The sequence below is a fragment of the Cupressus sempervirens genome, chromosome 7, assembly GCF_028749045.1.
Source record: "Cupressus sempervirens isolate cs-2001-9-10 chromosome 7, ASM2874904v1, whole genome shotgun sequence".
Classification (NCBI taxonomy): Eukaryota; Viridiplantae; Streptophyta; class Pinopsida; order Cupressales; family Cupressaceae; genus Cupressus; species Cupressus sempervirens.
Genome location: NC_143124.1, coordinates 381536403 through 381563354, shown reverse-complemented (window position 1 = coordinate 381563354; position 26952 = coordinate 381536403). Strand labels below are relative to the sequence as shown.

The window sequence follows — 26952 nt, the reverse complement described above, 5'->3', positions numbered from 1 at the left end:
TAGAGGGTCTGGTTGCTTAACACCTCAAATATGAGGATATCTAACAAGCAATTCCCTTTAGCTAGAAGGCATCAGGTCGCCTTGTCGGCTGATTTTTGGATGAACAATCCAATGTTCATTTCGAGATGAATCCGCAAATAAGGACCATGTTGAAGTGTATGTGTTAGCATAGGCCACATATTCAAGCATACATTTCTGGCGCCCACCGTGAGGCTCAAAAAAATCAAAATTTCTGGCTTCTTTCTGCATTTTTAAAATCATTTTTTTGTTCTTTGTCTGTACTATTCCATATGGATTTGTGAATATTTGCATGAGACTGTTCATTTTCGTGCGAGGATCTAGAATCTTTGCGCGAATAGTCTTTTCGTATCACACGAGAAAGTGCCTGAGCGGGCGAAACTTCACGTAGCACCTATTTCTTAGCGCGAGCTGTATTAGAATTTTGTGTGGGTCAAAACACTTCTTCGCACAGACTGTCAAGAATTTCGCACGAGACTTTGCTGACAGAGGCTATTTTTTTGCATTGATTTTCATTTTTTTTGGTTTTTCTGCTAACTGCTCACTGTTTCTAGTTTTTTTGTGTTTTTTGATTTTTTGGAACAACATAATAGGAATTTGCGGGACAATTTGAAAAGCATGATAAAGTTGCTAAAAATAGGTAAAACATCTACTAAGCACATTGCGAGGATTACCAAGTAATTCTCTTTGACTGATAGCACTTCATTTGGACCTAAAACAAACATCTCTCGTGTCAAGCTTGTGTGTATTTCCTTCCATGTTCTCATTTTACAACACATGCATAATTTGATATTAGGTTGTGATCTCTATTAGTTTCATCTAGCAGGCTTAGTTACTAGTGATAGATCTAATTAGCTATCTTGGGTTATTGGACTCGCTAATCTGTCGGTCCCTCATTTCACCTTGTGGTTGGAAGATTAACACCACGTTAAAGGGGAGGGGTCTACAGGAAAGAAGCGTTAAATGCTCCACAAGGCAACTCTTTTGTGCTTTCTAGAACTCACTAGTTTCTAAGTTGTGGACTCATGTTGGCTTGTGTGAGGGGTTAAATGTTCCACATCTTTGGACTCACCTCGCATTAGTTAAAGCGTTAAGTGTACCACCTTGTGCTCTTTGATTTTTTTTGGATAGATTTGCTTTCGAGAATTAACATCTGTACACACATAGTAATTAGGCCCCATGAACACTATTCATGGATCTTGAGAGAGTGGGTTCCTAGTGAAACTCCTCTCTATGACGGATTCCTTGTAGGTGGGGAGGATACTTTGAGCATCTCGCAAATAGACGAGTCTTCAACTTCTTGATTGAGGCATCCTTTCTCCAGAGAGGTTGATAGATCACTGAGAGTTGATATCATAGATCTTTAAGAGATACTCTTAGTTTAGCGTGTCGAATTAATTTGTTTGCTTTGATTGGGCTAAAAGTGAAAAGGTGTCAAAACCTTGAATCTGGACGCTAAGTCCCCTTGTGGTACACTATTGTGAGTCGGTCACCTTTAGAGAGGGTTAACCATAGCAGAGAATCCCTCTACAAGGAAAACTGCGTGGACGAAACCTCGAGCGGTAATAGCCATTTTTGACATGGTAGTGACAACCGCTATATAAATGTTCTTGTGGAAGAAATCTCCACAGGTGTGATTCATTGTGGGTTGTCAGATCTCCCCAACAGCTCTTGAAGATTAAGTTCTTGGATTGTGTTGAAACCTTGATGCGCTTGGATTGGAGGTCACCCCTGTGAGTCATAAAAGTTGCAAAGTCAAAACATTACTAAAAACCTTAGAGAGGCCAACTTTTATTTTCTAAGGATGTATGCGTGATTGCAAAACCTTTCAAAAACATACACAAATAGCTCTCCTAGGGATTAGCACAAACTAAGTCACTTGATTGTTCATGCGCAAGGTTGCTTTTTTCCTTGCTCATTGTTTTCAAACATGCTTGAAATCACCTGCTTGCTATTCTATGTGCCTGTTTAGTCTACCTGGTTACTGAAATGATCAAAAGTTGTCAAAATCAGTTGCTGTTGTAAAATTGGTTTGCCTTCTCGCGCGAAATCATTTGAATCTCGTGCAAAATCATCTGGTCCTCGAGCGAAATCATTTTTTTCTAGCATGAAATCAAACCTCTGTCATCAATCTTCGTGCAAGCTTGTGAACTTCTTTGTGCGAAATTAAAACACTAGCATTGATCTTCACACGATTCAGGAAACTTATTTGTGCGGCCTATAAAACTTCTTCGTGCAGCCTATAAAAGTTTCTCGTGTGAGACTTTGTGTCAGCATTACCAATTTGGGTCTGTTTTAGCTCTCTACAGCTTGCATGCTGTCTTTTTTTGTGTCTATTTATCACTCTTTGTCTGTAAACAATCTTGAAACAATGACACTTTGCTTAGCTGAAGACTTGTGTCTTGCACCTTGACTAGTCTTGTCTCATAAGTATTTTTTTTGGTCCTTGTCTTAATGCTTGTCATACTTTGTGTCGCATTGGTCATAATCTTTGGCTATTCTAGCCTTTAAATCAGACCATTTGTGCCTTAGTGAACAACATTATTACTATTATCTTGTCCTTTCTAAGACTTAGTCTTAGTGTAGTCCTTGTCTAGGTTGTAGCTTGTTGTCCTTGTCTATGACTGTCACAACTAGAAGCGGCAATGTGCTTTATTCCTATAACCTTAGACGTGGTCGTGCTAGGGGTCGTAACCATGGCAGAGGTCACTTACATTTTGTTACACAATCTATATCGAGTTTGGCTAGTGAGGCATCTTCACGATCTACCTCACCTACCAGGTCATCTCGAGTTCAACAAACATTTTCCAAAAATTTGCAACAAATTAGGAATCCTTTTTACCAAGAGGATACTGAGACAGGTAGAGGTCCTGCATTCCCAAACATGATGTATGATCCTTTCTCCAGAGACCCTTTTGAAACACAACATATGGAAATTGAACACATTCCTATAATGACTAATTGTGAACTTGAACATGGTAGTCATAGTCGATATCAAGAACCACCTAGGAATGACAAAGAGAAAGAGAAAGACTATCGCATTGATGAGGAACAGGAAGAGGTGAAAATATTCCCTAAACACATAGCAAAATGTCAAAGAGACAAAAACTTTTAAAAGGTCATGGGAATCCTAATCAATGAAGAAAAAGAAAAATACTTTCTCAAACTTTCCCAAGAGGGAGCAAAGTTACCTTCTCATTTCAATGTAGAAACCATTGTCAAAATTGAAGAAGAAACTGAGACTTCCAAACTCCAAAAAAAATTGAAAATTATGCAAGACCAATTGGCTTAGATGATGCATGAGAAAGAGAAACCCATAAAGACATACACATTGGATGCTCTTTGTTCATTTCCATTTGACAAAAGCATAAACATGCTGCCTTTCCCACGAGGCGTAGAACTACCCAAATATGACAAGTACTTTGGTACCCAAGATCACTTGTGGAAATTTGGTGCTTTGTCTATGGAGTTTATACATAATAAAACATACCTCATGTGTCTATTCCCTAGAAGCCTAGGTGGTCAGGCTTTGGACTGGTTCTCACATTTACCTCCTAGTATCAAGACATTTGACGAAATTGCCAATTCATTTGTTTAGCAATATTCTCATAACATACAACACCCTGTCAATATTTGAGATCTATGCAACCTTAAACAGAAGGTTGGTGAATCTTTCCTCACTTTCCTCCAAAGGTGGAGACAACTATACACTAAGTATTCCTGTAAAATTCTAGAAATGGAGAAGCTTGACATTTTCACTAATAACCTCCTACCTGATTTCGGATACAGAGCCCAACTTCAAGGTCCACGTACCTTTGAAGACATGATTACACAAGCTATCCGTATCAAGGAATTTATGGTTAAGAAAGGTGAACTCACTCTTCAGAGAGACACAAAACAAGGTTCCACTTCCAACAAGGATAAAACCAAACATGTCAACAAGAACCGAGAAATTGTACATGATGGAGTTATTGACAATGTCGCACCCAAACCAACTAAAGCAGCGTTTAATGTCACAACCAAACTAGCTAAAGTGGCATTTAATCTCACAGACTACCTCAAAGCAGCCAAAAATGCTGAGAAATCTCCCCTTGACAATAAGACGTCTGGGAAAAAACTGAGAAACTCATGGACAACATGCCCCAAGTGAGAGTATAAACCTTTGGGGGAACCTTTGGATGTGGTTTACAAAACATTGCTACAACATAAGCTTATTTCACCAATGGATAACCCTCATCCCTATGATCCACAACCACGTCCACCATGGTGGAATGAGACCTCATTTTGTGAGTATCACCAAAGCAAGGGACACAAAACCAGCAACTGTATAAACTTGTGTCATAAAGTCTAGGACATGATTGATGCTAGTGATCTTGTGGTAGATGGACATAACAAAAACTTGGACCACAAGGCATTCAAAGATCCTTTCCTAGCTTATGAAAAAGGAGAGACTTCGAAACCAGAACCCTACAATAAGGTCAACTATACATATTCCAATAATGCCAATGTCATTCACATGGTTGAACCTGTAGATTCTGAATATTGCAACATTATTACTATAAAGGGCAAGCAAGATAACAACAAACCCAAGACACCATTTTTCTTGAGGGGCCCTACTTCCAATGAGATGGATAATGTGCCTTTGCAACACTGCGCTAATGTTGTCACTCGTTCTCATGCCAAGCTGGTGCTTAAAGGCCCTGTGCCTCCTACATCAAATCTTCAACAACACAAAGACAAAGTCCTTGCTGGTCCATCTAGTAAAGGTGAAAAACCCAAAACGAACTTGACTCCAACCAGTTATAGTATTCTTGATCAGCTAAAATGAACTAATGCTTAGATTTCCATCTTTGAGCTACTTAAAATCTCACCTGCTCACAAGAAGATTCTGGACAAAGCCCTCACTAAGGAAAATTTTCCTCGAGATCTTGATCTTGAGTGATTTCAATCCATGGTAGGTCACCTAACCTCACCTTATATTATGACCTTCTCTGAGGAGGATGATAACTCGCTGAATCACCCACAAAATTAGCCTCTACACATTGAGGTTATGATCCTCCAGACACGTGTTCATTGGGTACTCATTGACAACGGTGCTAGCCTAAATATTGTCTCTACTGCTCTTCTTAGACAATTGGATTATTCTGAGGACTCTGTTGATCCTTGATGAAAGATCACTATTAAATCATACGATGAAGTGGAATGAAAGTCACTAGGTCTTGTGGTTTTACCAATTCGCGTCAGTCCTATCGAAAGGGATGTCACCTGTCAAGTGCTTGACATTCCCTTGGCCTACAACATTCTCTTGGGATGGCCATGGATACATGAGATGTACGTTGTGACATCCACATACCACCAATGCATCAAATTCCCATTTCATGGCTTCGAAGTTACTATTCCTGCCACTACTAGCTACACTTGCAATATGCTCAAAGCTGCTGAAACTTTTGTCCCTGCTAACCATGAGTCTACTGATTGTCACGACAATAAGGTGAAACAAATTGAGCAGTCATTCAAATTAAAAGAAACTAGTATGGGAGAGTACCACATTGAACCAGTGCTATCATTAACGTCTCTCCCAGAGTCCCCTTGACATTTTGGGAGACCCTCAGAGGCAAAGAATCTGTTCATGCTGACACCTCAGACCAAGTATAATGGCGCTTTAGTCAAGGCTATAGTTACCTTAGAAGATGAAAGTGAAAATAGAGCCATTACTACATGGCTTTACAAAGAAGAGGCTCCAGTGGACCTAATTGAACAAGCTCGAGAAATCACTCCTAGGAAATATAGACCTGGTCTTAGGCTTATGAAGCATTTTGGTTACAAGGGAACTGGCCCTATTGGGTGCAATAACAATGGCCTAATTGATCCTATCAAAGCAAGAGCTCAAAGAAACCATGATACAACTGGCCTAGGGTTTAAGAAGGTCCCTTTCCATTTGGGATCAAATCAATTCATCCCAAAACTTGAGAGTTCATCTGAAAATGAGTCACAAGCTGAGTCAGATACTCAAGAGGAAGAATCTGATGATGAGGATTCCTACCCTCATCCTATTCCTTATGATCTCGCAAAATTATTTGCTGAGCCAGATGACTTTGTGCTACGTGTTAGCACTGTGGATGATACTAGTGATTCTTCAGAGGACAATACTGAGCAACTCAAATATCATTCAGAAAAGGGAAAATCTAGTTAGTCATGTTGTATTGAGTATTTGTGTAAGAATCCAGAGGCTGAAGGAGAGTATGTCCCTATTAATGTTGGGGAGTTCTATAGTCTCTCACCATGTAGCACCAATTCTCATGAATATGAGTTTGACAATCTTTCAGCAGCTACTACTGATAAAGACATTGACCAAGTGCATGTCTATGAAAATCGAATCAAAGTGGGTAAAACGTCTAGGGTTAGGTCATGGAGGTCTGATCCAACTAGTGCCCTAGAGCCGTCAATTCTTGACATTAGTATTCTAAGGCGTTTAAACACACTTGTGGATGAGGTCGTCATAGGTCTCGAATTGCTGGTCCACGCACTTAATGCCTATACTATGAACCCAATTGAACTAGCCACTACTCTCTCACTCACACATCCTGAGCTTATAGACTGGAACCCCACTGCATCTAATGAAGTCCCCACATTCTAGAATGAATATGCTCTCGCCTGTTACCTAAGCACTACTGAACCTGTAATGTCTTCCACCAATGAGCAGAGTATCAACATGACTGAGGCCGACATCAAATATCTCAGTCACACAATTAAAAGGAAAAAATGCAAGAGGTCCAATGGTGAAAAATACATTGTGGTAGTGTCGGATCCCAAAAAAGTAAAAACAAAAGATGTATCCAAGGGTGAAAACCTCTCTGAGGTGCCCACGAATGAGATATTTGATGTCCTTCCCAGTCACTTTCAGGAGAGATCATCAATGTTAATAGAGCCGACGTATCCAATTAACCTGGGCACAGAAGAACATCCTCATATGATACATCTGGTGCAGTCACTGTCACTTGAAGAGAAGGAACAATTCATTTCCTTTTTCAAGGAAAATAAAATAAATTTTGCCTGGACATACTTTGACATGCCAGGATTGGATCCTGATCTTATCATGCATCATTTGTCCATAGCACCAAGCATCAAACTAATTAAACAAAAGCTTTAGAAAATGCACCCTCACATTGCTTTGCTCATCAAAGTAGAATTGGAGAAACTTCTAAAAGCTGGTTTCATTCATGCAATTGATTATGCTGAATGGATATCCAATATTGCTCCAATTTCCAAGCATGATAAATCTATTAGGGTTTGTATAGATTTCCATGATCTTAACCTAGCTTGTCCTAAAGATGACTTTTCCTCCCTAATATTGATATGATCGTGGACATGATGGCTGGCTATGAGATGTACTAACTTATGGATGGTTTTTCTAGATACAATCAGATAAAAATTGCGCCAGAAGATCAAAAGAAAATGGCTTTCACATGTGCATGGGGAACCTTTTGTTGGAATGTGATGCCATTTGGTTTGAAGAATGCTGGTGCTACATATCAGTGAGCTATTACTACAATTTTCCATGATATGATGCATAGAACCATGGAGGACTATGTCGATGACACCCTGGTCAAAAGCGCTAAATGCAATACTCAACTACAAAATTTGGGACCCATCCTAGATCGTATGGAAAAATTTAGTCTTCGACTCAATCATAAGAAATGCACATTTGGTGTCACATCAGGGAAATTGTTGGGATATATTGTTTCTACAAAAGGAATTGAAGTAGATCCAGAAAAAGTACAAGCAATAATGGACATGCCACCACCTCAGAACATCAGTCAGATGAGAGGACTACAGGAAAGGCTTCAATCTATTCATAAGTTTATTTCACAATTGGCAGATAGATCACAACCCTTCACAAAGACATTACATAAGGGTCTGAAATTCAATTGGAGCTAGGATTGTGAGCAAAGCTTAACACAGATCAAACAATATCTTGTCAATCCATCAATCCTGATGCCTCCTATGCATGGGAAGCCTTTTCTTTTATACATTTCAGCCACTGAAACATCTTTGAGAATCCTCTTGGCTCAGGAAGACAATGACAACAACGAAAGAGCTATTTATTACTTGAGTCGAACATTGGTCTCTTATGAGAAGAACTACAACATTATTGAGAAAGCTTGCTCGACAGTTGTCTTTGCTTCCCAGAAGTTGAGACACTACATGCTTTCCCACACTACATAGCTTGTGGCTAAAATAGATCCATTAAAGTACTTGCTCAGTAAGGCAGCTCTCATAGGAAGATTGGCTAAATGGGTCATGATACTCAGTGAGTTTGACATCCAATATGTTGAATGCAAGGCTATAAAGGGACAGGCAATTGCAAACCAGCTAGCCGAGGCACCCATACAGAGTCTTTTGCTACTAAATATTGATTTCCCAAATGAGTCAATTTTGACACTCACTCACCATACATAGGTTATGTTCTTCAATGGGTCCTTCATGCAACAGGGATCAGGTGTTGGATTACTCTTTATTACACCACAAAGGTACTCATTTCCCAAAGCATACAAGATTCTATTTCCTTGTACAAATAACATTGATGAATATGAGGCTTTGATCAATGGCATGAAAATTGCAGCTGAATGGAGAGTGGATCAGTTAGAGATCTTTGGTGACTCTCAGCATGTTTTCAACTAGGTAAACAATGTGTATCAAACAAAGGATGAGAAACTAATTCCTTACAAGTGCATGGTTGATGACTTGAAGAAGTATTTTGCACACATCACCTTCTAGCAAGTTCTACGAGCAGATAATAAAGTGGCTGATGCCATGGCCACTCTGGCCTCCCTGCTACAAATGCCAAAAAATGATCTCCGACATGAGTTCTTGGTGGAAGTGTTACACTACCCAGCCTATGACACACCTGATTTTGGGATGATCTGTTCTATTATAGGACAAGAATCATCTTGCTACCATCACATCTATTCCTACCTTTGTAATCAAACCATTCTGGAAGGTCTGACCCTGAATGAGAAACGTTACCTAATCCATAATGCTTCACATTATGTCATTATTGCTAATGATTTGTATAGGAGAGGTCTTGACAGAACACTCATTAGGTGTTTAGAACCTGACGAGTCCAAACATGCACTAATTGACGTTCATGAAGGCATTTGCAGATCCCATTCCAATGGCCTAACACTAGCTCGCAAACTCCTTTGTGCTGGTTACTACTGGCCCAAAATGGAGCAAGAAGCTATCAAGTATGCTAGGTCCTGCAAGCAGTGTCAGCTACACGGGAATCTCATTCATGCTTTAGCTAGAGAGCTGATTCCCTCTACTACAACATGACCATTTCAACAATGGGCCTTCAAATTGGTGGGGCAGATTCATCCAACCTCTTCTAATGGACATAAGTTCGTCATCACAGCTATAGATTATTTCACAAAATGTGTAGAGGCAGTCCCTCTCACAGTTGCTGATGGAAAAATTGTAGCACTTTTCATCACAAACTACATCATCTATAGATATGGTGTACTATCCTTAATCATTACTAACAATGGAGGACAATTCAAGAATAAAGACCTCAAGGAACTGTGCAAGAAATTCAAGATCACACAACATTGGTCTTCCATTTATTAACCCCAGGGTAATGGCCAAGCTGAGGCATCCAATAAGGCGATCCTCAAAATTCTTCATCATACATTCAGTAAATCAGGGAGAGATTGGCATCTCCATATCAATCCAGCTCTGTGGGCATATAGGACAAGCATCCAAACTCCAATGGGCATGACTCCCTTTGCGTTGGTGTATGGGGCAGATGATGTGCTTCCAATAGAGGTCAAGATTCCTACCTTGAGAATCTCTATGAAAGGCCTTATCACTAATGATGACTATAGGATAGCTCGGCTTCAAGAGCTTGTGTTACTGAATGAATGATGACAAGTGGCATGTGATCATCTGCAAGCATATCAACAAAGAATGACGAGAAGTTACAATTGGAGGGTAAGGCCATGTGACTTCTAGCTGGGTGACCTTGTCCTGAGAGAGAACCCTAAGAATCAACAACATCGAATGCAAAAGGGAAAGTTTGAACCAAACTGGCCAGGTCCTTACATCATTACTGTAGTATATGGATCTGGCGCCTATCAGCTTTCCACAACTGAAGAAGAAGTGCTTAAAGAGCCTGTCAACACTCTCCACCTAAAGCGGTTTTATATTTGATTTAACCTCAACAAGCTCTCTGTACATATCTATATGTCCTGAAAAAAATCATAAAAATCAGAAAAAGTCCTAAAAGAATTGTTACCCTGGTGAAAACCTAGCAATAGGCGCCTTGGTAACACCAAAAAAAGTGACAAATCTCAAAAATACAAAAAAAATTGAAAAACAAGAAATGTGCCATTGGTGAAAACTTGGAAACAGGCATCATGGTAGCAAAAAAAAAATGAGAATCTTGCCAAGAAGGTGAAAACCTAGTAAATAGGTGCCTCTTGTTCTCAATGCTCCATCTTGCAATGCATCTTCTGGCTATTCTGTACAGTCACTTTCATACTTTCACTTTCCTTCTTTGCCTTCTTTTTGCTCATGTATCCATGGATTGAGTCTTGTCATACCTCGGGGGCATTCCCCCTTAGTGTCACTCTTTTGAAGATTCTCCTCATAGAATCTCCTTCGTGATAGTCACCAGTGGTCCTCACTATGTCTGCCTACTGTCGCTAGTGTCACTCTTTTTGAGATTCTCTTCATAGAATCTCCTTCGCGATAGTCACTAGTGGTCCTCACTGCGTCTGCCTACTGTCGCTAGTGTCACTTTTTTAAAGATTCTCCTCATAGAATCTCCTTCACGATAGTCACTAGTGGTTCTCACTGTGTCTACGTACTATCACCAATGACACTCTCTTCAAGATTCTCCTCATAGAATCTCTTCCGCAACAGTCACCAGTTGTTTCAGCTGTGTCTGCCTACTATTGCTAAAGTCATGTCTCCAGATTCTTTTATGGAAGATCTCTCTTGTGTCAGTCACCAGTCGCCCTGGCTGTGTCTGTCTACTATTGTTCAATCCTTCTTAGGTTCTTCATCATGGAGATTCCTCTTTGACCTCAGTCACCAATCATTCAGGCTGTGTCTGCCTACTGTCATCACCCTATTGAAGAGATTTCTTTCAAACATGTTCTGGACACTAACACTTGACATCAATCCCAAAACATTGAACTCAAAAATGATATACTTGTTTGGATATGCTGAGCATTTTCTTTGTTTGCTTTGTTTTTCTTTATCATATCCCCTCGAGCAATTCGATGATGTCATCTTCGACTAGAGAAGTAATGACTGGGGGCATGATCTTTTCTTTGCTTTCTGTTTGTGATTTAGTTCCAATAAGTTGATTTATTCCTATAAGAGGGGTGTCCACTATAAGAGCCTCCATATCATATTGGATGGCCATGTGTACCTCAACTCCTTTTATATGAATACGCCAATAACGTTGGTTCTTCTCCTTGTTTGTTGGAGTAAACTCTTCATGCTACAGTAAATATTGATACTCGTCCTGCTAAGTGACGTACGGGTCACTACGAGTATATCTAGTGCATTTCTATCTCAGGTTACGAACGCAAGGGTCGTTGCAGATAGAATGAATACTAAATACTTAGCATAAGAGGGATCTCCCATGTGTTTGGTGTGCCTATCATGCAAGAAACATTAAGGTCATCCTAGCGTTTATGCTCTAATGCTTATGTTAACTTGCTACATTAAAAGGGACAAATGTTCTGGTCATTCTAGCTTCTTGTTCCTTGAATGCTTACATTTAATCCTGACAAACCAATAATGTATGTTATATTCATATTTCCATGATTGCAATGTTAGTGGGAATTGTATGACCTACGTGCATTGTTTTATATCTGGTGATGATTAAATATCAAGGCTTGGTAACCAGACCTAGGGTTGCATTTAACATAGTCTTGCATTACATACTTCATTTGCATAGGCACACATATTCAATTCATTCTTTTCCTATCCTTTGTAATGAAGGTTTGGGGAGCATCTCCACATGTCTCAGATTCCTCCATAGCTACACAAGCATTTGGTTCATCGATTCATGCTCCTTAATGGAATACCTGTCATTGTCAAGCAAAAACACGCAACACTACATGAGATGTCAGTCCATACATATACATTCTATCTAAGTACAACATACATCTCATGTACATCAAAGTAAAGCAAAATAGACAATGACATGTACACAAGAATACTCGGTTCAAGATCTCTTATATATATATATATATATATATATATCAAAAGAATGGGTCTGTATAAAAATGGGCACTACTTGAGCACAATCAATTAAAAATGATACATGTGGTGCTGGCACACCAGTCGATACATAGCCAGAGATCAAAATCAGAGGTTAGCCATAGAGAATCTAACTCTGTCCCGTACCCTCGCCTCCAAGTGGAGCAGGGGCAGCAGGTGGCAGAGGCAACGGTGGAATATCTGGCCTGACAGGAGGTCGTGCGCCCCCAGACTCTTGCGCATACGAAGAAAAGCGCTGCACCTGGAGTGTCTCATCTAGTATTGCGTTGGTATATGCAGCATAGTAATATGCTGCCTGAGCTGACTAAAATTGGATCTCATCCTGTGCCTACTCCAATCTCCATTCTGCAGTCTCGGTGCGCTCTCTCCAAAGATCTATATCTTACTGTCCCTCCACCAGCTATGCATCCCAAATTACCACTGCAATCTGTAGGTCACCCAACTGTTGGGAGGCCTAACGAACCCACTCTCGATACTGCCATATTGCATCCTGTACCCCACCTATCGGCTGATCTGGCATATCCTCATCTAACATCTCTGGTGCCTGCTGCTATGGTGGTGCCTCTTGCCATGGTGGCACATGTTGCTGTGGAGCCTCTTGCTGAGGGGCCTCCTCCTCTGTCCTTTGCTTGCGATGTCGATTGTGCCCTGTCCCACTGCCCCTAGCACCTGGGTCTGATCCCATCTGATGTGGGGGAATCTGCATCTGCTAAACCTAGTGTCGGACCCGTGACTGCTGATGTGGCTGAATTAGCATCTCTGGCTATGCTTTCTGCTATTGGGGTACTTGTCTCTCTACCTTCCCTGCCATCCCCACTGGATCTATAAAATGTGGGAACCAATGGCTAATCAAAAATGCCTAATATGCAGGCATCATCCCGACATCTACTACCTCTGGCAGGTAGTCCCACTGAACTGCAGCTAAGCTACGAATGTCTTTCATGGATCGCCCTGGATCCATCTGTGCTGGCCAACCATGCTCAACATCCTTGTACAATCTGGCATAGGCGTAGTACTTAGTATAAATGTCCTATGGTCGGCCATACTACTGCCACACTCGTGATATCACAAATCTCTCAATGACAAATGTTGTCTTGCCTACCAAAGGTCTAGAACTGAACATCCATGGTAACTCTCTAGGGGCATCATCCCAGTCCTTTGTCTCTCACCAGGGTCGAGGTACAACAGACACCAGGTCATCAAGACGTATCCTCTACTACTCTATCTTACTTAGGTGGGCATGGGTAATATGCCCTTGATATCTGCAAATATAGGGCTCCATGGGCTCTCGGCCATCCTCAAAAATTAGCCTACATATGGGAAGATGCTCCTAGGCCCAGATCTATAACACATATACTCTAGCTACCATGGTCTTCTTCTTGTGGAAGACGACCTCATGCATCTCATGAAATAGGTGAGCCAACATGCACTGACCCCACACAAGGATCTCTGGTGTCTCTAGCATCTTGCGAAGCATGGTACCCCACCCACATTCCAAACCATGCTCTCCTCTATTGGGACATAAGAAGCAGCTCAAAAATATAACCAACATCAATGCTAGCCTGTGCATGGGTTCGTAAGTGTGCATCAACTCATCCCAGGTGATAGCCTTTCCTCTCGGTAGCTCCCTCCAAAAAATAATGGATAGTGCCACTGTCCCTACTCAGGGCACTGTATCATAGATGACCTAGGTGCCGTGAAAGGGAATCCGCAAGATCCTCCATATGTCCTTTGGTGTGATGGTCATCTCACCCATCGGCAAGTGGAATGTGTTCATCTCCGAATGGAAATGCTCTACCAATGCAGTAAGAAGGTCGTGATTCACCATCACAGCTGGAATTCGGCACAAAGAAGACAAACCTAATCAAGCAATGTGTGCCCGATCTGCATCATCAAGACTCCATAATAACTCCCCATATGGTGGGTAATGTGATCTGAATGCGACATCATCAAAGAGCTCCTACACGCACAACAAGAAACAACAAAAGTGCCAATCAATATCAAGTCAAAATGATGCATCAAAACAAATTAGAATGCAATTTTTTGAGCGCAAAATTGAAACTTTAAAGCCTGACTGTCATGGAATTTCACGCAAAGTTCTCAAAGCCTCGCATGAAGAAATCCAATCTCGTGCAAAGAATTACATCATCGTGTGAAGAATTACATAGTCGCGTGGAAAAAGAACTACCTTCATGTGAAAAAACTCGTCTTTCACACGAAATCTAATGCTTCCTGTATGAAGATTCTCCCTGTCGCATGCGAAGAAACAACACACCTTGTTTCTTTGCGCGAAAGCCGATAGGTCTCGCGTGAATAGAGATTAGACCCCCTAAAAATATGCTAAAAAGTGCAATAAATGACCTCAAAATATGAGAAAGTGAAAGTGCAAAGGAGGGAAATCGATGACTCACCGGTGGTCCGTAGTTTGCTGGGCGACTATGATGTCTAGAGCACTCAAATTGATGATGTCTCAAGCTAACTACCATGTCTCTCTCAGAGCTCAAATCAATAGAAGAAAAAAAGCACAAATGAATTGAAATGTCCCCTTGGGCCCTTATATAGTTGTTGACCAAATTTTTCAAAGTGCTCAGATTTGCACAAAAATTACACCCCTGGCTAATTGGACCATTTTGGATCCGTTTTCAGGATTGAATTCGAAATCTAACACACCTAAGAGCCTCAAAAATGCATTTTAAAATTTTGGGGACTAACGTGATTGAACACTTGTGCAGCCCAAATCTTTCTGATACTTTGTGATTCTTGGCATCCTTTCATCTCTACATTCTTCATATTTTCAAAATAGTCAACTCAAGTCAACCATGGCTAAATCTAATCAACTTTTGGTCAAACTCGATCTTTGTGACTTTGCAATAATTTCAAATCAACTCTTCTCTTTTCTTCAGATCATTTTGATCTCTTCTACATTCTGCTACAACTCGGATTTCTTCTGTATCTATTGCTATATTACTTCACATCTATTTCTAGTGTGTCATCTTTCGATTTCACTCCCAAGGGGGTAGGATGATTACATCATTGAATACTTATTGCTTGGGGCATCTCGTTCCCATCTTATGTCCTCATCACTTGGGGCATCTCATCACTCAGGGCATCTTGTTCCCTTCTATCTGGCATCTTTGCCATCTATCTTATGTTTTCATCAATTGATCAACCTTATAACAACACTTCTCAAAGTTCGATGGACAGGTATTGGGATAGTCTAAACCCCTTCTCCTGAGGATCAAGCCTCATTTTGGGGATGATTCTACGACTCGTGGTTGGACCTTGTTATCTTTTATCAATCTCGGGTATCTAGGTGTTCTATCTGGATCCTTTAAGGTTAAGCTCCGTTCTGGAGATAATCTTCTAAATGCTATCAATTTTAGGTATCTAGATGTTCTATCTGGATCCTTAAAGATTACACTCCATTCTAGAGATAATCTTTTAAATGCTACCAATCTTAGGTATCTAGGTGCTTTACTTGGATTCCTTGGGATTAAGCTCTGTTCTAGAGATAGTCCTTAAAAGCTTATCAATTGGTCTCTGTGTCATCAACTTCGAAACCAATCTCATCTTCACATAATACTTTCTGATTTTCTTTGAATTGAATTTGTTGCTCGCACATTCATTCAAAGAGGGGCAAAATGTAATACCCCAAAATTGGCTCATTGCCATGATAGCAATTCTAGTCTATTTCTGACCAATCCTAAAGTCCTATTCCATTAGACAAATTCTTATTCGGCTACTCGCTACTTGACTTAATTATCAGATGCAGATAACCCTAATCTGCATTCATCGTGCTTCTTATTTAATTCCTATAGTATTTACTCATATTAGTCACATTAAACCTATTGATTAATATTTAATTTAATTACTAAGTATTTATACTTTAATTAAATTAAATTATATCCTAAGGCTAATGTACTATGAAATTAAACTTATTTAATTTAATAAATGTGCTTATTTTAATTATTTAAATGAAATTATTTAATTAAATGGAAAACTTACTTCTAATTAATTAAGCAAAGTTATTTAATTAAATGGGAAGCCATTCCTAATTAATTAAATGAAGTTATTTAGTTAAATAAGAAAAGTGTCTCTAATTAATTAAATAGAATTATTTAATTAAATAGAAAAGGTAATTATGAGAGTATATCTCATTTTATTAAATTAAATATCTCACCAAGATCTCTCTTCAATTCAAAAAACAAAATTCCCAGTTCACTGTTGATCAAAAAGGAATTAAATCAATTAACTCCTTATTCTACTCAAAAGAAATCAGTTAACTTCCTCTAATTTGGGAATCTTCCTTTATGACTGAACTTCATCTTCAATCCTGACCGTTGATTGAAATCAATCTCAACCATCGAAGGTTTTCAGGAAAATCAATATAAGAGACCCTCCTCTCTTCATTTCAAGAGGAGGTTGAATGAGAATTTGCATTGAATTGCTGCTGGATTGTGCATTCGTTTGAGCTCATTATTTTCATAAGATATTCATTTTTTAGTTTAATCTTATTTAGCATAATATGCATACATTTTAGCATAGTTTTCTTTTACATGTTCTTAGATTAAACGCGCATACTTCATTCTAGATTAATCTGCATTCTCATATAGATTAGTCGCATTTTCTTTTAAATCCTTCATTCTTAGAGGGTCTAGTTGCTTAACACCTCAAATCTGAGGATATCTAACAAGCAATTCCCTTTAGATAGAAGGCAACAGGTCACCTTGCTAGCTGATTTTCAGATGAACAATCCAATGTTCATTCTAGGATGAATCCGCAAATAAGGACCATGTTGAAGTGTGTGTGTTAGCATAGGCCACATATTCACACATACATTTCTGGCACCCACTGTGGGGCTCGAAAAAATCAATTTTTCTGGCTTCTTTCTACATTTTTTAAATCATTTTTTTGTTCTCTATCCGTACTATTCTGTACAGATTCGGGAATCTTCGCGTGAGACTGTTCATTTTCGCGCGAGGATCTAGAATCTTCGCGCGAATATTCTTTTTGTATCGTGCGAGAAAGTGCCTAAGCGCGCGAAACTTCGTGCGACACCTATTTCTTCACGCGGGCCGTATTAGAATTTTTGCACGGGTAAAAAAAATTCTTCGCACGGACTGTCAAGAATTTCGCGCAAGACTCTCTTGACAAAGGCTATTTATCTTCATTGATTTTTGTGTTTTCTAGTTTTCTGCTAACTGCTCACTGTTTTTGATTTTTTTGTGTTTTCTGATTTTTTGGAACATTACTAAAAATAGGTAAAACATCTACTAAGCACATTGTGAGGATTACTAGGTAATTCTCTTTGACTAATAACACTTCATTTGGACCTAAAATGAACATCTCTCGTGTCAAGCTTGTGTGTATTTCCTTCCATGTTCTCATTTTACAAAACATGCATAATTCGATACTAGGTTGTGATCTCTATTAGTTTCATCTAGCAGGCTTAGTTACTAGTGATAGATCTAATTGGCTATCTTGAGTTATTGGACTCGCTAATCCGCCGGCCCCTCGTTTCACCCTGTGGTTATAAGATTAGCACCATGTTAAAGGGGAGGGGTCTATAGGAAAGAAGAGTTATATGCTCCACAAGGCAACCCTTTTGTGCTTTCTAGAACTCACTAGTTTCTGAGTTGCGGACTCGTGTTGGCTTGTGTGAGGGGTTAAATGTTCCACATCTTTGGACTCACCTCACATTAGTTAAAGCGGTAAGTGTACCACCTTGTGCTCTTTGATTACTTTTGGATAGATTTACTTTTGGGAATTAACATCTGTACACAAATACATAGTCTGAAGGTGTACTGATTAAAGAAGTCACTATATGGATTGAAACAATCTCTAAGGGCATGGTTTGGAGGATTCACAAAGTCAACGAAAGCCTTTGGTTATTGTCAAAGAAATTCAAACCACATTTTATTCTTAAAGAATCAACAGGGTAAGATTACTACACTTATTGTGTATGTGGATGACATGATAGTTACAACAAATAATCTTGAAGAAAGGAGGGCTCTACATGATTACTTGTTTAGAAAATTCAAAATGAAAGACCTTGGTCCCTTGAAATATTTCCTTGGGATCAAAGTGTCTCGATCTGATAAAGGGATCTTTCTGTCTCAAAGAAAGTATGCCTTAGACATGTTATGGGAAACTGATATGTTAGCATTTCAACTTGATGATACACTAGTTCAAGAAGGATTGAAGTTATGTATTGAGTATAATTGAGTACTAGTTGATAAAGGAAGATACGATAGATTCGTAGGAAGATTGATGTACTAAGCACACACAAGGCCAAACCTTGCCTATGCACTAAGTATTGTTAGCTAGTTTATGCATAATCCTAGAGAGAAACATATGAATGCAGTTATGCGCATTTTTAGGTATGTGAAGCCTACTCCTGGAAAAGGAATTTTATTCACTAAAAATTAGGATTATCAAAGTGAGGATGCAAATATTGATGTTGACTAGGTTGGAGTAGTAGATGATAGGTATTCTACTTCAAGTTATTTTAGCTTTCTTGGAGGTAATCTCGTTACATCAAGAAGAAAAAAATAGAATGTTGTTGCACAATCAAGTGCAGAGGTAGAATTTAGAGGTATGACACTTGGAGTTTGTAAAGCCCTATGGCTAAAACGTCTCTTGAGAGACTTGGGCTGTCCACCTAGGCGACCAATTCAACTATATTGTGACAATAAAGCAACATGTATTAGTGCTCATAATCTGGTTCAATATGATCATACAAAGCATGTGGAGGTAGACATATTCTTTATTAATGAGAAGTTGGATGAGAAGATTGTGGAGTGCCTAAGATTCAATCTTAGGATCAGTTGGCCGATATTCTTACTAAAGCAATTTCAAGTCAAGTATTCTCAAAGTTTTTAGTCAAGCTGGGCATGTGGGATATCTATGCACCAACTTGAGGGGGTGTGTTGCAATATTGGATTGTTTCTAATATTGGATTGATTCTTTCCTAAATTGAGTCTTTCCTTTCCTGTAGTTGTATGCATATGGCACATAGCTATATATGTACCTATATAGTTTTATGTGAATACAAAAATGAAAAATATTCTTCTTGATTTCTGATTTTGAAGTTAATTAATGTAGTCTCAAGGCTCCATATCATAGACCAACCCAGGCTCTAGGGCCACCCTCAAATTTAATTGACATACACCCATTGCAAATGGGTCTGCGGCTCACAAGGTGAGCACATCTTTGATGGGCTACTTTGTGTTGTCCATCATGGAGGCCATCGTCAACAGAGCTGATTTGATTGCTGTGGGACTCCATGTCAAATGCACGACTCATATGATCATTACAATGCCACTAACATGGGGGCACGACGATGAGCTCCCAGATGTTATGATCAATCTACCCTCCTTCCATGCAGCCAAGATATTGACACCTGGCACAACTAGATCTGGCTTAAGAATGTTTGGATATAATGCACTTATACCTCATAAAGAAAACACGTCGATGATGGTAGCAATTACTTTTCCCATCACCATCAATCCCATGGGATTGATTCTAGCCATAGACACCACCATGGTGTTCACATAGGACTTTAGCTTTTCCCCTATTGAAAAGCTCACACTGGTGGGGGGCAATAATTGTTGATTGAAAGGCACATCTGCAATACCTATTGGTGGGATTAATTTCTGGCAACCACCCAGCATCCAGAGTAATTGCTCACCTCCCACCATAGTAGATAGTGCACCATCCCAGCTATTCCAACTACTTTACATAGCTGCCCATATTTCGTTATATGCAATATTGTAATATATTATAACATGTGTAATAAGTTTGGTTTGTATTGTAGAGAGTTCTCAGACCTCTATAAATAGAGGCTTAATGTAATGTATTTCAGCAAGGTGGAAAGGCAATGAAATAAGATTTATTTCTATGCATTTTTTTATCTTTGCCTTAAAATTGGTATCAAAGCTAAAGAGCTGGGCTTAGGAAGAAAAGTAATATATGTTGATATGTATAACTGTTGTAGCAGTGAATGGAGCTTCTAATGTTTTCTTTATTACAAATCATAAGCTTCTAAAGTTGAAGATTAGTGGTTGTGAAGATCTAGAGAAGAAAAGATGTTGGTTTAATATTTGAGAGAAGGAAATGAGGTTATTTCATAGAGTGAAGTCTAATGAGAAAAAAACATTGTTAAAAGGGGAAAATAAGTATTATATTGTTGTTTGTTTGAGCTTTATGTCGTTGGCTTAGATTTGTTTGGTGGATTTTCTTTGTAAAGCAAAGTTTAAAATTATCAGGTGCAATTGTAACTATGTGTATTAATATGGCTTCAGGAAGTAGTATAGCTCAACCACAAATTTCAATATTTTCTAGCAAAAATTATGAATTTTGCGCTATAAAAATGAAAACATTATTTTGTTCTCAAAGCATATGGGATCTTACTGAAAAGGGTTTTAATGAACCACAAGATGAGTCTATATTATCACAAGATGAAAAAGATAAATTACAAGATAACATGAAAAAGGATGCTAAAGAATTGTTTCTAATTCAACAATCTTTAGATGAATCAATTTTCCCTAAGGTTTTTGTAGCTAAAAAGTCTAAAATTGCATGGGATATTTTAGAAATAGCATATCAAGGGACATCAAAAGTTAAGATTGCTAAATTGCAAACTTTAAGGCGTGATTTTGAAAATTTGTGTATGAAGGATTCAGACTCAATTGATCAATTTCTAAATCAAGTAATGAATGTGGTTAATCAAGTTAGATCATATGGTGATGATTTGACAAATCAAAAAGTTGTTGAAAAGATACTTTCTTGTTTGCCTAGAAAGTTTGATGCCATTGTTGTTCCCATTGAAGAATCTAAAGATTTGACAATACTCTCTATTGATGAGTTAATGGGTTCACTTTTATCTCATGAATCAAGAGTGAACATAAATAATAACTCTCTTTCAGAGAATGCTTTTAGATCATAGGTATCTTTTGGCAGAGGAAGAGGAAGATCAAACTACAGAGGAAGAGGAAGAGGCAGAACCATAGATGGATGTGGAAGTCCAAATCAAGAAGACAAAACAAATCAATCCATTCAAAGTTCAAATAGAGGATGTGGCAGAAGTTCATTCCAATAACCATCATTAAGGTTTGATAAATCTTGAATTCAGTGTCATTATTGTAATAGATTTGGGCATATTGCAAGTGAATGTAGAAAGAAACAAGAGGAGAGTGAAAAGAATGGTGCTAATTACTTAGATGTATCTGATAACAATTCAGAAAGTTTATTTATAACTTGTAATGTTGCTCAAGAATGTTCAAGCGATATATGGTTCCTAGATAGTGGATGTAGTAACCATATGACTAGAAATAAAGATTTGTTTGCTAGCTTGGATGATTCTATAAAATATGAAGTAAAGCTAGGAAATGATAGTAAATTTTTTGTAATGGGAAAAGGTGTGATAAATGTCTTGACAAAAAATGGAGGAAAAATATATATTCATGATGTGTATTTTGTGCCTAGATTAAAACACAATCTCATGAGTGTTGGTCAACTAGTACAAAAGGGTTACAAATTTTCTTTTGATAATGATGTTTGCACAATCTTGGATAGAAATCCTAGTGGTAGGTTAATTGCAAGGGTCAACATGACACAAAATTGAATGTTCCCTCTCTAGATTCATTGCATTCAAGGAGGAAAAGAAGTTAGTTTCAAGACAATATACTTAGATTAGTTATGGCTATGGCATTTGAGGTATGGCCATCTTCATTTTGATGCTTTAAGCTTGTTATAAAAGAAACATATGGTCGGAGGATTGCCTCAAATAGTGCAACTACCAAGTTCATGCGAAAGTTGTATATTGGCAAAACAACATAGAGAAAGCTTCCATGTAGGAGGTTCATATAGATAGGGAGAACCATTGGAATTAGTTCACACTAATATATATGGACTTATGCAAACTCCATCTTTAGGAGGAAGTATATATTTCCTAACATTTATTGATGATTTTAGCAGGAAGACTTGGATATAATTTCTCAAACAAAAGAGTGAAGCTTTTGAAAAGTTCAAGGAGTTTAAAACTTTGGTTAAAAAACAAAGTGGTCTCTACATCAAGGTATTACGATCTGATAGAGGTGGTGAATTCAGTTCTAACAAGTTTCTAGAATTTTGTAGATTTCATGGAATTAAGAAGCAGTTTACCACAAGGTACACACCACAACAAAATGGTGTTGCAAAGAGGAAGAACATAACCATAATAGAAATGGCAAGGAGTATGTTGAAGGCCAAAAATTTATCCAATGAGTTTTGGGCAGAAGTAGTAGCATGTGTTGTATACATCTTGAATATGAGATTTACAAAGAGTGTTAAGAACACAATTCCACAAGATGCATGGAATGGTAAGAAACATAATGTATCCCATTTTAGAGTTTTTGGATGTGTTGCTTATTCATTAGTGCCATTTGAATTGAGAAGGAAATTGGATAATAAAAGTGAAAAATGTATCTTTATTGGTTATAGTGAAGAATCAAAAGCTTATAGATTGTATAACCCTATTTCAAAGAAATTGATCATTAGTAGGGATGTTAAATTTGAAGAAGAAGATTCATGGCATGAAAATGATAACAAAAAAGTCACAAGAGGAGCACCAATATTACAAATGATGATGAATTCAAGGAACACGGGACTCAATCACTACCCAGTACTCCACCAAGGAACTTTGTGCAAGGAGCCTCACTTCCAAGTTCAAATGTAAGTGATAAATAGATTCTAAATTCTCAAGACCAAGTTACAAAGGTAAGAAGACAAGAAGCTTAAAAGAGATATATGATCAAGAAGAAAAGAATGAGACATTAATTCAAATTTTGCTTTATTTTCTTGTGATCCATTGTATTTTGATGAAACAATTAAAGAAGATAAATGGATCAAGGCAATGGATGAAGAAATTGACTCTATTGCAAGAAATAAAATATGGGAATTAATGGATTTACCTATAGGAAAAGAATGTATAGGAGTCAAATGGGTCTACAAAGCTAAATTTTATGCAAAAGGTGAAATTGTTAAGCATAAGGAAAGACTAGTTGCTAAAGGTTGTTCACAAGAATATGGAGTTGACTATAATGAAACATTTTCTCCAGTTGCTAGACTTGACAAAGTTCAAACTATTTTAGCAACAGCTGCAAAAAATGATTGGAAAGTGTATCAAATGGATGTAAAATCAACTTTTTTGAATGGTTTTCTTGATAAAGAGGTATATGTTAAACAACCACCTAGTTATGAGGTTTGTGGGCATTGAAAAAAGATATATAAACTAAACAAGGCACTTTATGGTTTGAAACAAGCTCCTAGGGCTTGGTATAAGTGGATTGATTCATACATGATAAGTAATCAATTCAATAGAAGTAACAATGAGCTCACATTGTATATCAAGACTAATAAGGAAGGTTAGGTTTTGATTGTATGTTTGTATGTCGATGAATTTATATTCACTAGAAATCTATCAATAGACATGTTCAAGTCATAAATGATGAAAGAATTTGAAATGATAGATTTGGGGTTGATGAGATATTTCTTAGGTATTGAAGTTATTCAATGTGACAAATGTATCTTCATTTGTCTATCCAAGTATATAAAGGATGTTTTGAAGAGGTTTAAAATGATTAATTATAATCCAACATCAACTCTAGTTGCAACAGGAACAAAGCTTAGCAAGGAAGAGAAGGGCTCAAATGTTGATCCAACTATGTTTAAAAGACTTGTTGGAAGTTTAATGTATATGATAGTTATAAGGCTAGACATCATGTATGGTGTCAATTTGATCTCAAGGTTCATGGAGTCACCACAAAATTCTCACTGGCAAGTTGGAAAAAGGATATTGAGACATATTGTAGGAACAATGGGATATGGAATCCTATATTCCAAACCTAACAATTTTGGTTTGATTGGTTATACTGACAGTGATTTTGCAGGTAGCATTGATGACAGGGAGAGCACTTCCAGATATATCTTTCACCTTGGATCAGGAGTCGTGTCATGGGCATCAAAGAAGCAACCTTTAGTAACGATCTCATCAGCTAAAGCAAAATATGTAGCTGCCACTTCCATAGCATGTCAAGCAGTATGGATGCATCGAATTTTGTTCAATCCTCACCATCATTAGGATGAACCAATACCAATTCTTTGTGATAACAAATCAGAAATAACATATCTAAGAATCATGTATTTTATAAGAGGAGCAAACATATTGATAGAAGGTACCACTTCATTAGAGAATTGGTCAACAATGGAGAAATCTACCCAATGTTCTGCAAATCTGAAGATCAATTGGCAAATATTTTGACTAAGGCATTACCAAAGAGTAACTATGAATATTTGTGAGAGAAATTGGGTATTACTGATGCAAAATTTGTTAATGAAAACAAATAAGGGGGAGTGTTGGTGGTAATAATTTTTGGCAACCACCCACTGTCCAGAGTAATTGCTCACTTCCCACCATAGTAGACAGTGTGCCGTACCAATCGTTCCAACCACTTTACATAGCTGCTCATATTTAATTATATGCAATATTATAATATATTATAACATGTGTAATAAGTTTGATTTGTATTTTAGAAAGTTCTCAAACCTCTATAAATAGATGCTTAATGTAATGTATTTCAATAAGATAGAAAGGCAATGAAATAAGTTTTATTTCTGTGTATTTGTTGATCTTTGCCTTCGAATAATTTGGAGTTCACATATATCATTCCCGCCATTCCAACGTCCTTGAGAAGCCTGGCCATTTTCGTGGAATTCTCATTGAAAATGCACATGACAACTTTATCCTTGAAAATGTGCGTATCGACACCAAGGTCGGTGCAATAATTGTAGATGAGAGGCAGATTTTGAGTCCCGTCTCATCTATAAAGCAAGGATCCTTTCAATAGCTGACCATTCCCGAGTTTCACGAGAGAGAGAAACTCTCTGTCTATACTGCTAGAGCCCACGGTGGTTATCCACAGTGCCGCATTTGTAAGAGAAGCTGAGAAAGGCCTAGAGTTTCCAGCAGAGGCGAAAACAAAGACACCCTTCTCCGCGTAAAATGATTTCTCCAATAGGAAGCCAATCGAAATAGAAATAATGTCAACACCATCTTGGATGGCCTTTTCCATGGTAGCAGCTATGTCGCTCTCATCGCAGCTGACTTCCACTCCCCAATAAGCCTTGTACACTGCCACTCTCGCTGCTGGTGCCATCCCCATGGCTGTTCTGTTGCCAAACCCATTTTTATAGTTCGCTCCTCTTATGTTAGAACCCACACCAATAGAAGCAGTATATGTGTCGTGGCCATCGCTTTCTCTTGCTGATATGAAATCCTTACCAACGTGCGACTTCCAGCCCACCAAAAAAATTGAATCTTGCTCTGATGAGTTTTCTAATGCACATGGATGAATCGAATCGGTCTCCACTTTCACACTCGCAATTCCATCTGGAGGGAACGACGCTGAGACCCTCGTCATGGAAGCTCTGACTCTCAGGTCATATTCCCGTGTCCACCACGCCCACTATCACATCCTCTCCCCGAATCAAGTCCTTCGACCACAAGCCTCTATTATCGGCAAGGCTGAGAAAGTGAGGCGAGCATGTGGTATGAGGTTGATTCAGAGCTGATGGAATCACTGTGAGATAGCCATTAACACTCTCCAAAGCTGCGACCATCGCACTGGTGAGTTTGGCTACAAAGCCATGGAGGAATGTGTCATAGGTGTATAAGAGGAGACCTGGATCTGATTTGGAGGCATTGGAAGTGACCTGGGTGAGGATTGAATGGTACTAGTGCTCGTGCAAAATAAAGTGCGGGGGTTTCATGGATTTCAACATATGGACAATGTGTGATTTTCTTTCATTGCCACTTGCTGTGGTGGATAGGAAGAAGAGGAGCAATGTTGCGAGCATGGCGATGGGAATGGTGATGCTCATTGTGATGAGTAACCCAAAAGGAGGGGATGAATAAAGATGCAGGGATTGTATCTACTAGAAAGGGAGGATTCCTTTAAATTAGCTATAGAAGAGACTTCGATTTCAATGAAAAGTCTTGGTCACGTAGATAATATGAAGGGGAAATTACATGGGTAGACATTGATCACAAGAGAGAACATATTGGGATATGTTCACGTGGAAACATCTACTTTGTAAGCATTTTCAAATCAATTTTTTTCGAAGCAACTGGTAAAATATGGTAGAGAAATGATTTTTTTAAAAGTCTATATAGATTTAAAATTTAAGGTCAGAAATTTAAGAAAATTGTTAGTTTGATAGATATAACAATTTTGTTTTTTTAAAAAAAATTTCGTACATAATAAATAAATAGATCTTTTATTTATAAAGAAGATTCTAAATATTCTAGAAATAATAAAAAATAAAAAATTATTCATAGAAAACATAACTTTCAGGCTATTTCTATTTCTATTTCTATTCTATTCCATTCTATTTTTAAAAAAATAATTATAAAACTACTAAAACATCTTCTCCTATTACAAATCCTACATTCTTCATGGTTCCATAATATTACTAGGTAAAATGTGTCAATTTAAAAAAAATAAAATTCAATATTAAGAATAATAAGTTTTTACTGTCAAAGTCATAAAATGTCTATATTTTATTTTTTTGGTTACAAATTGTATACACCTTTATTTC

The 26952-nt window shown here is 38.1% G+C and overlaps 1 pseudogene; it reads right to left on the bottom strand.

The window, feature by feature from the left end:
* Positions 1 to 26235, bottom strand: part of LOC149547074 (subtilisin-like protease SBT1.7) — a 75677-nt pseudogene extending 49442 nt beyond the window's left edge.
* Positions 26236 to 26952: the final 717 nt, after the last annotated feature.